Source organism: Gopherus evgoodei, chromosome 6, assembly GCF_007399415.2.
Source record: "Gopherus evgoodei ecotype Sinaloan lineage chromosome 6, rGopEvg1_v1.p, whole genome shotgun sequence".
Taxonomy (NCBI): Eukaryota; Metazoa; Chordata; order Testudines; family Testudinidae; genus Gopherus; species Gopherus evgoodei.
The window spans coordinates 77048396-77057676 of NC_044327.1; the positions used below are offsets into that span (position 1 = coordinate 77048396).

Consider the following 9281-nt stretch of genomic DNA (forward strand, 5'->3'; position numbering starts at 1 on the left):
CTTTTATTTCCTTTTCCCTGATAAGGGAAGGACTTTAATGAAATAATAATTCTATTTAATAATTAAAAAAACTCACCCAGAAATGTACAAAATAAACAAACAGTGGTTATAATCAGGTGATCTGAGATGTAAAGTAAATATATTCAGTTCACAACAGTTGAAGAGACATGGAGCATGGCATGTAAATTAAGGGTGCCTGGAGTCAAATAATATCTTGTTGGGTTTGCCCACTAGCATAAGAACAACCCATATTACTTTGTTTGTCAGTTCATAAACATATTTTCAACATTTCTTTATCTGTTCTGTTTTAAGCAGTGAAAACAATGTTTCCATAATGTATGTATTAATAGAGGATGCATTGCTATTTCACAGCATTCAAGGCCAGGAGAATGTGACTATGTGCAGTTAGTGGTATGGGGGAAGGGAGGGAGGGAAAAGCTGAATAGATACTAGACCAGAAACAGGACTTACTAGGAGGGGGTCTTGCATGGACCTGGGCATACTATGTCCCACATGCTGATTTTTTGAACAGACTTGTTGCCAAGATAAATTTTCCTTGGACTCTAGAATTTATAGGATGTGCTTGGCTTTCTTCAAGAACACAGCAGTTTCTTCCCCACACAAACAACTCTGCTCTAACTAGGCAGAACAAACAGAAAGAATGCTTCACTAATTATTTATATAAAGACAAAGATAGCTGCAATCTGGAAGTTTCAAAGGATCTGGAAGTTGTGTTTTTTTCCTTTCGGTCTCACTTTATTTTTAATAACTTTCAGGGCTGCCTTGTCAGAATACACTGAACAACAACTGGCTATTCACGCATAGAAAGGTAATTTAAAATTTTATTACTTTCCCCAATACTCAGATCTTTAATCATTTAGTTATATATTGCTTCAAGATTTTACGACTGTTGGTATAACAGTAAGTTAATGATATAAAGCCCAATCCTGCAAATCTTACATATGTGAACAGCCCTTACTCATTCAAATAGGCGCACTGATTTTATAGGATTACTTGCATGAGTAAGGATTATGCAAGTAAAAAAAAAAAGGTTAATTTTTTACATGAGGAGAATAGGATTTCATAAGTAGGAAATGTGTTATACTGGCTCCAATCCTGCAAACATGCACACAATAGTTTTATTGAAGTTAGTATGGCTACTTCTGTACTTCTAGTGAAACATGTTCATAAGTGCTTGCAGAATCAGAGCTTCAGTCACTTTGTTTCATAAATGATTCCCCCCTTTTTAAAAAATATGAAATAATCTAGCCAAAATGTAGGAGAGAGAAAAGACATTTCCCAAGAGTAGCAGTGAAGTTTTAGTCTCACACACAAAAAAATTACATGGATATAGTTCCTTTTATCCCAAAGAATCCCAGAGCATTCTAAAAATCATACACTGAGGATATAGATGTGGTTATGTGTATTCCCATTTCTCGCCGCTGCCACTTTGGAAAAAAAGGTGAGTTGGACAGAAATAATGATAATAAAAGAACTAGAAGAAGGTGTGAGGGGATCATTGCAAAGTTTTTGCATATTTACCATCATTTTCCTCTTCCCCTAATGGGAGCATTAAATGTAGTCAACTTTGAGCTGAAGCGGGCACATGGGAACACAACACATATGTTTAGGACAAGAAGTGAAGAATAACACATTCAATTGAGTCAACAAGATGTATTTTAGGTAGGCAGAAGGTAACAGGCCTGATCCTGCAAACGCTTATGCACATTCTTGAATATTGCACATAGTCCCACTTCAAGTTAAGTCTGTGGATAAATGTCACCAGGATTGGGGCCTCTATTTGGACTTCGATATTAGTATTTCTCTTCTGAGAAGTACTATGTAATTTTTAATGGGCACAAGCAATCTGGAGTTGGACCTGTGTCTCATCCCAGAGATTTTATTGATTGCATTAAACACATCTATAAATCTCAATCACAAACTATGAGTCAATAATGTAATACAGTTGCAAAAAAAAAAAAAAGAGAGAGAGAGATACGTAATTCTGGGCTGTATTAGCAGGAATGCTGTGAACAAGGCATGAGATATAATCCTTCCACTCTGCTTAACACTGATAAGGCCTCAACTGGAATACAGTGTCCAGTTCTGGGCACCACACTTTAGGAAAGCTGTGGGTAAAGTGGAGAAAGTCCAGAGGAGAGCAACACAAATGATTAAAGGTCTAGAAAACATGATTTATGAGGGAAGATTGAAATAAAGTTGGGTTTGTTTAGTCTGGAGAAGAGAAGACTAAGGGGAAACATGATAACAGTCTTCAATTACGTAAATGGTTGTTATAAAGAGGAGGGCGATAATTTTGTTCCCTTATCCACTGAGAACAGGACAAGAAGTAATGGTCTTAAATTGCAGGCAAGGGAGATTTAGTTGATTTAGTTTAGAAATTAGGAAAACTTCCTAACTGGAAGGGTAGTTAAGTACTAGAACAAATTACCTAGGGAAGTTGTGGAATATCCTTCAGTGGAGTTTAAGTACAGGTTAGACAAACACCTGTCAGGGATGGGCTAGATAATACTTAGTCCTGCCTCAGTACAGGGGACTGGACTAGATGATCTACTGAGGTCCTTTTCAGTTCTACATTTCTATGATCCTATGATTACTCTAACCATGCTGGGATCATGGCTAGAAAAGAACTCAGAGGGGAAAATGATATATGTATTGGTTCATTAACACAACTTCATGCTCATGTAGGTGTTCCGTAAGTGTCCCATCAATGTACTGGCTCTATGCTGGAATGTGAGATTTGATGGGCTCAAATACAGAGAAATTTTGTTTCAAGGAATCAAGCATCTTGTGCAAAGCTTTCAAAATGTAAGGTAAGAGTGTTCTATCTTTGAATTTCCTGAGTTTATGCTGTAATTTTATTATTAGACTAGCAATAGGACCTGGTTGTGCCACCGTTTGGTTGAATAATATTTAATCGCAGAAGCAATCCCACTGAACTCCTTGGAAGAGTGGCACAATAAACTCAGGCCCAGATCTTCAAAGTATTTAGGCACCTAACTCCTATTGATTTCAATGAATTGGGTACTTCAAGCTTTGAGGATCTGGGCATTAGTAATTAAATTTCCTTTATTTTAACTTGGAAGAATACTCAATTTCCTTCCCCTTTAACCTTCCCTTTAGAATCCTCAGTGAACTACCCCAGTGGTCTAGGTAAGAAGAGTTGGATAAGAACATCTCTGAAGTTCATTAATTCAACTCATAACTGGCCAGAAAGTGTGGAGTTTAGGCCAACCCCACCACAAAGGCTAGGTGTATTGACAAGATAGAACTTCTAGTCTCTGCTGGCCTGAAAGATGCCAAGTCTTGTGCATAGCAGTGAGTGGCATACAGACGCTGGGCCAGCCCAAGTTTGCAACTTTAATATTCATGAAGTGGAGATGTTCTAGCCGATGATTTGATCATATTAGATATTTTGGAACAAAGTTTTAAAATTTTCATGCACAGATCAAGTAATTGCATCTAATTGATCTTTATTTGTAGACAAAAATTACAACTTTTGCCCATTGCATTTTGTAGAAAAAAGTTTAGAGACCAGTTTTGAAAATTTTGCCCGGTGCTAGGACTGGGTGAATAATATGCAACTTGGTAATTTCTGTTTATTTCAATTGTATGAAATATTTAAAACTTTAATTGTTACTTGCTTAAATTTAGATTTAATCAACAGATTATAAGGAACAAATCTCTCAAAGAGCACTTTGAAGAGTTTCTGAAGCTATTTTACAAAATCAAAATTTCTGCCATTTAATTTGTTTTCAAAACACCACAGCTTATTGCACACGACTTACCAGATGTTTTATCTTTCTAAAGATTCAAGTTACATCTGAGTTATAAATAACTTTTTAAAAAGCCACAGCCAACTCAAGTTTTGGGTGAAATATGGCTAGATAGTAGTTCCTTATATGGTAAATTTAACAGGGTAAATGTTCATGGTTGAATTATAATTTTCTGAAGATCAGAGATGTATAACAGTGTATATGAGAGAGTTGTTAAGCAGTATCTAGGCATCTTTTAACATCATCCCCCATTAATTCTCCAAAAGTATTTAATTTCTTCCCAATAACAAAAATATTTTCAACATCATGGTCCACTTGAGCAAATGTTAATCTTCCCCATAGTTCAGCATATGTTGTAGATACTCTGGAACTCACTACTGGTGTCTGAGATTATTAATATTGCTTTTCCAATCAGTAAAGTTAGTAGCAATAAAACCTTGGCATTGGCAGGAATAAAGCCAAATGTACATTTCAATAATTAATTTTGTGGCTATAAACAGCTACATTGTATTCCCACTGACAATGACAGAGAAGCCCTAGCCAACCCAGCAATCACACTTTCCTCTTGTATATATATATATATATCTATAATGAAAAGCATTCCCACCTGAGAACTCCACCATGGATTAACTTGTGATACTGAGAAAGATGTGTTCTGTTGTATATTTCTCAAATCAAGCCCTTGCCTTTACTTGGGCCAAATGATGAAAAACACAATCCAACTTCTTTTCTCCCCAGCAGTATTTAATTACCTCTAAGGCCTGTAGTAAAAGCTTTGGCTCATTGACTAATTGAGAACATTTGCCCTAGTTTGCAATTAGTAAGAATATTCCCCTTTTAAATATGTCCTATACTCTTCCATGGAAAGGTGGGTTTACCCATAATCAGACAAGATCTTAGGAACTGCACAAATTAAAGTATATGCAGGTTATCTTCTTGCTTTAGGGGATATTCACCCCTGTCTGTGTTCTTGTGGAGTAATAATGAGATACCATAACCAAACAGTAGAAGATGCATGTCAGATGGTTCTCCAATAACATTAGGGGAGAAAAAAGCAACTGATGTATGGGATATTGAAGGCAGATTAAGTTGTTAATGTATATTAGTATATTCTTAATTTCCTTTTAATTGAAAAAGACATATTGACTTTAATTAGAACCATTTCACAGGAACTGTCAATTAGCACATGTCAAAGTAGTTAATTCAGAACAGAATTGTTTTAATTAGGGTCTGCTTTCCTTTAACTGTGGGGCCAATGAAATCAGTCTTTCCTTATCAAGGTTTTAAATGTCTCTAAGACATACAATACAAGTGTAGTCTCTTATCTATTATTAGAAGCCCATATGGATAACATTAAAATGATGGTGCTTGCATTGTTCATGCAGCACAAATCACAGTTTCCTTTATTACAGTTTGGAAAAAAGATGGCTTTGAACAAAGACCATTTTAAATACACAGATTTATCCTACTTTTAAGAGACTACAAAATTTATGACATACATGTTCACATGTAAAGTATTATTTAATATGTCTCCTCAAATAAATGGGCCTAGTCAAACATTTTGTGTGTTCTATCAGCCAAAGACACATAAAACATTGTCAAAGCATGCAGTAATATTTTCCCCTTAAATGAACTATAATCAAAAAGAGAAAACAGTCTCAGTGATTATTTTGGACAATATAAAACCAGCATTGTTAACTTTCATTGCATGCAAAGATGTAACACCGATTGCTAATACAGTGGCTGAAAACACTAGTGAGCTAATGTGATCTCAGTAATCAGACAATCTGAGTCTTGATTTTCACAGTATAGTTTCTAAATATGTTTGAGGTGACTGATGTATCTTGATTCAAAGCTGACACAAGTAAGGCCGTCCATTTTTGTCTACCAGCAGGTGCTGTGAACTGTAGTATTGGTATACTACCAAGTAAAAGAACAGCAGAGGAAAAGATATCAAAAATGTAAAAAGAATTAATGTGAAATCGAGACTTAGTTTTATTATATGAGGGTTAGCCACTGTTTTACTGACCTACATCAATTGAGGATTACAGAGATTAGTGAAAGGAATACTTAATAGCTGAACTGTGGATTCCAAAGAGGATTATCTGGTAAGATATTTTATGTATCCTGATGCTTTATTGAACTTATTAAGGGCCTGATTAACTCAACAATAACAGTAACATCATTTTCCAAAATGGAATGTGATATGAGTATACTAAAATTAAAAGTATATCAGAGGTATACTTCATCTAGTATGTTAATCATACTGTATTCTTGTACTGGAACTATTTTGTATGAACTGTAATACAAATTGCAGGAAGCCTTGTGATAAAAAAACTTAGGTAAGATTTTTACAAATCCTGGAGAACTGGGTGAACTTTCACTTGACAATCTCTTGAATTGAATAACTGGAACTCTACTGAAGCCTGGGTTTTCTGGAGATCACTACAAACATCAAAAAGAACCTCTTCAAACACCTTAGTTTACTGCTTGCCATTCTATGAGGTGCAGTTTGAGCACAACTTAACAATTGTATCATTACTTTTTATGTTACCTATTTACAATTATATGTTAGAATAAGACCCTTATATTCATTCATTAATCCTATTGTGGCCCATTTTAAATCTCTACTTATCAGTTTAAATACTTACCATAAATTAGAATTCTTTTTTAAGCAGATCTCAGGCACATTGGCACTGAAATGCATAATCCATCCTCTTTTATACCACAGCAGAAACAATGCTTTGGATTCTGAACATATAAATTTGCTTGCACTATATTATGTATTTCAAAAATTAACAATAGCCATATCTGTTTCACCCATGTTTTAATATCACTTTAATATCCATTGTGGATATGAAGTTTTGGCATACTTACAATATAGCTATGCAGTGTAAAGCAATTGTCATTGCCATTATCACATTCAGATCATTATGACTATAGGAAACTATATTTTATAGTCTGGAAAAATTAGGCTTAAAAACTAATCAATCACCACAACTCTTTTGAGAGGTAAGCAGTAACATATTCTTATCCCTATTTTACAGATGGGACAACTGAGAGAGTTAAAACGAGAAATGATCTACCCAAGTCACAAAACAAGTCAATCCAGGAGTAGAACTCAAGAGCTTTTGGCTCCCAGCTCCACATGCATAACTTTGGATCATGCCGCCTTGCTGCCAATGTACTAATAACAATTTACTGCACATCTCAATACAGTGCAGTAAGTTCTGTGTGCTTAAGCAGAACAATTCATTTTTTCTCATTAATACTAAGTCTATTTGTTGCTCAGCAGGACTAATATTTATACATTCTAGATCTTGTGATGCAGTAGCAAGCTCTGATTTCAGTTCAATCTGACAGGTTCTGAGAGCAAAATGTCATTATAGAACTTCAAAAGCAATTGCTCCATAGCAAGATCTTTACAATTATCTTTATAATATCTTTCAGCTCCTGTTGGCTTCTTGATCTTCTGTGGAAATCCCAACTCGTCTGCCAGTTTTGGTTTATGAAAAGTTGACCCTTAAGGCATAACTATTTTAAAAAAGATATGCCAAAATGTTACAAGATATAGTAGATTTCACCCAGTTTGTTATCCCTTCTGGAATACGCACTTAATAAAAATTGCATTTTTACTAAGTAATTGGCCATATGAATCACATGCTATTCATGTATTGTTCATGAATCAAGCCAAGAGTCATTTAAAAATGACTAGCATCAGGGAAACGTAATAGCTTTTCAACAGATTATTTAAATGACTGTAGCTATGATTTCCAATAATTTTTATCCAAACAGCAAGGTTTTAGTAAACTGTGGCAGGACTCTCTCCGAAAAGAGTACGTTTCTGATTAAAACCTTTTGCTACTGGATTTAAGAAATTAAAAAAAAAAGGGGAACCTCTGAGTTATGTATGCATCTGTCAAATCCTGGATCTTTATCATGTAACAATTTGACCAATCACAGGTAAAAAAAGGGGTGGTTTGGGAAGGATATATTTCACTTTATGAATCCAGCTAATAACGTAGTTTAGTACTTTCTGAACAGGCAGTTCCTGCAAACTGACCAACCTGTAGATTGTGTTCCTAGTAGTTTCTGGTGCAATAGTTTGGCATGCATGATGCATTTGGAGAGTGATTTCCCAGCATTCCAGCAACATATGAACTTTAGCTAGAATTTCTTATCACAGATAAGCACCAGTTCGAATTCCTTGATTGTTTGATTGTCTATACTATAAAGCCAGATGTATTTTACAGCATCAGCTGTATTCACCTATTTCTTTTCTTGTTGTTGCAGCTTGCATCCTTGACCTGATTTTGCCAATGGCTACCTGGCCTCTCAACACATTGTTGCTTTTCAGGAATATTTTCTAATAATGACAACTATAGTTAACATTTATATTTATACTGTACAATTATACTTAACTATTTAAAATTTCTAAAAGCTGCAAAACATTCATTAATTTGCCAGATAAAATCACTATGGGGTAGACAAATAGGATCATTACCCCCATGTTATAGATGAGGAAACTGAGGCTGAAAGATTAAATGTCTTGCCCAGTGTCACATGGCAAGTCTAGTGGCAGAAGGAGGGTTAAACTGAAAGTTACCCCTTGTGGGTGCATTCCTCGAAACTGGGTCTCTCATCTTTGTTTAATAGTGTAGACCATATCTTAGTAGAGGGATTCCCCTGTGAACTCCTCTTGTCTCCTCAGGATCCCATGTGATCTCAACTACAGAAATTGTTTACAAAGAAAAATAATATTAGGAAAGTGCCAGCCTGCTGTGACCAGCCAGCAACTCCCCGTTCACCAGCAAGTACCCTGTGGACAACCAGCAGTTCACTGATCACAGTCTGAGAATCACTACTTTAGCACTATATCTTGAGGTTTATTCCTCTAGGTCACATTGCCTCCTGGAACAGTATTGTTAACTAATCTTTTATTAAACAATTCTCCAAGCACAAATAAAGAATTTGGGTTGTTAACATACATAAGTTATATTAAAGAAGGTTTCAGATCAGCACATTGTATTTTGTAGCAAAGTCATAAAATATGCTAACATGCTAACATCTAATGAGGGAAATGTTGCATGCAGATGTCTGTTTGCCTATTATCCCATAAAATGACTGTATATTTTTATTTATATGAGTAACATCAGACACAAATGTGTTACCATAAATGCATTCATTTAGGAAAATGTATAAACACAATATGAAACTAATATATATGTAAAACTGTTTTAAAACCTGATATTTAATGTTTATATAAAGAATAAAGATGAACAAAATTATCCATAATTACATTTTTTTGTTACTCTTGATGAGACAAGAAATATAGGTTCTCAGCTGGCACATTATTTCTGATGTGGCAGTGAAGTGAAATTTGTACCTAACATCATGTATCCTTTACATGATGCAAAGGAGTATAATGTTATTTTGGTTGTATTTAAAGGCTCTGTCTAGGCACATTGGCCACCAATTTCATTT

At 35.0% G+C, this 9281-nt stretch overlaps 1 long non-coding RNA gene across 4 annotated transcripts in view; it reads left to right on the top strand.

The window, feature by feature from the left end:
- LOC115653946 overlaps positions 1-9059 on the top strand; it is a 31681-nt gene extending 22622 nt beyond the window's left edge. The window contains exons 2-5 of one of the 4 annotated variants that reach the window (XR_004001043.1): positions 777-829; positions 2710-2834; positions 5689-5905; positions 6845-9059. This is a non-coding gene — a long non-coding RNA (uncharacterized LOC115653946). Of the gene's footprint in view, positions 1-776; positions 830-2709; positions 2835-5688 lie in introns of all 4 variants that reach the window. The other 3 variants (XR_004001042.1, XR_004001041.1, XR_004001044.1) reach the window with 3 other exon arrangements.
- The last annotated feature ends 222 nt before the right edge of the window (positions 9060-9281 follow it).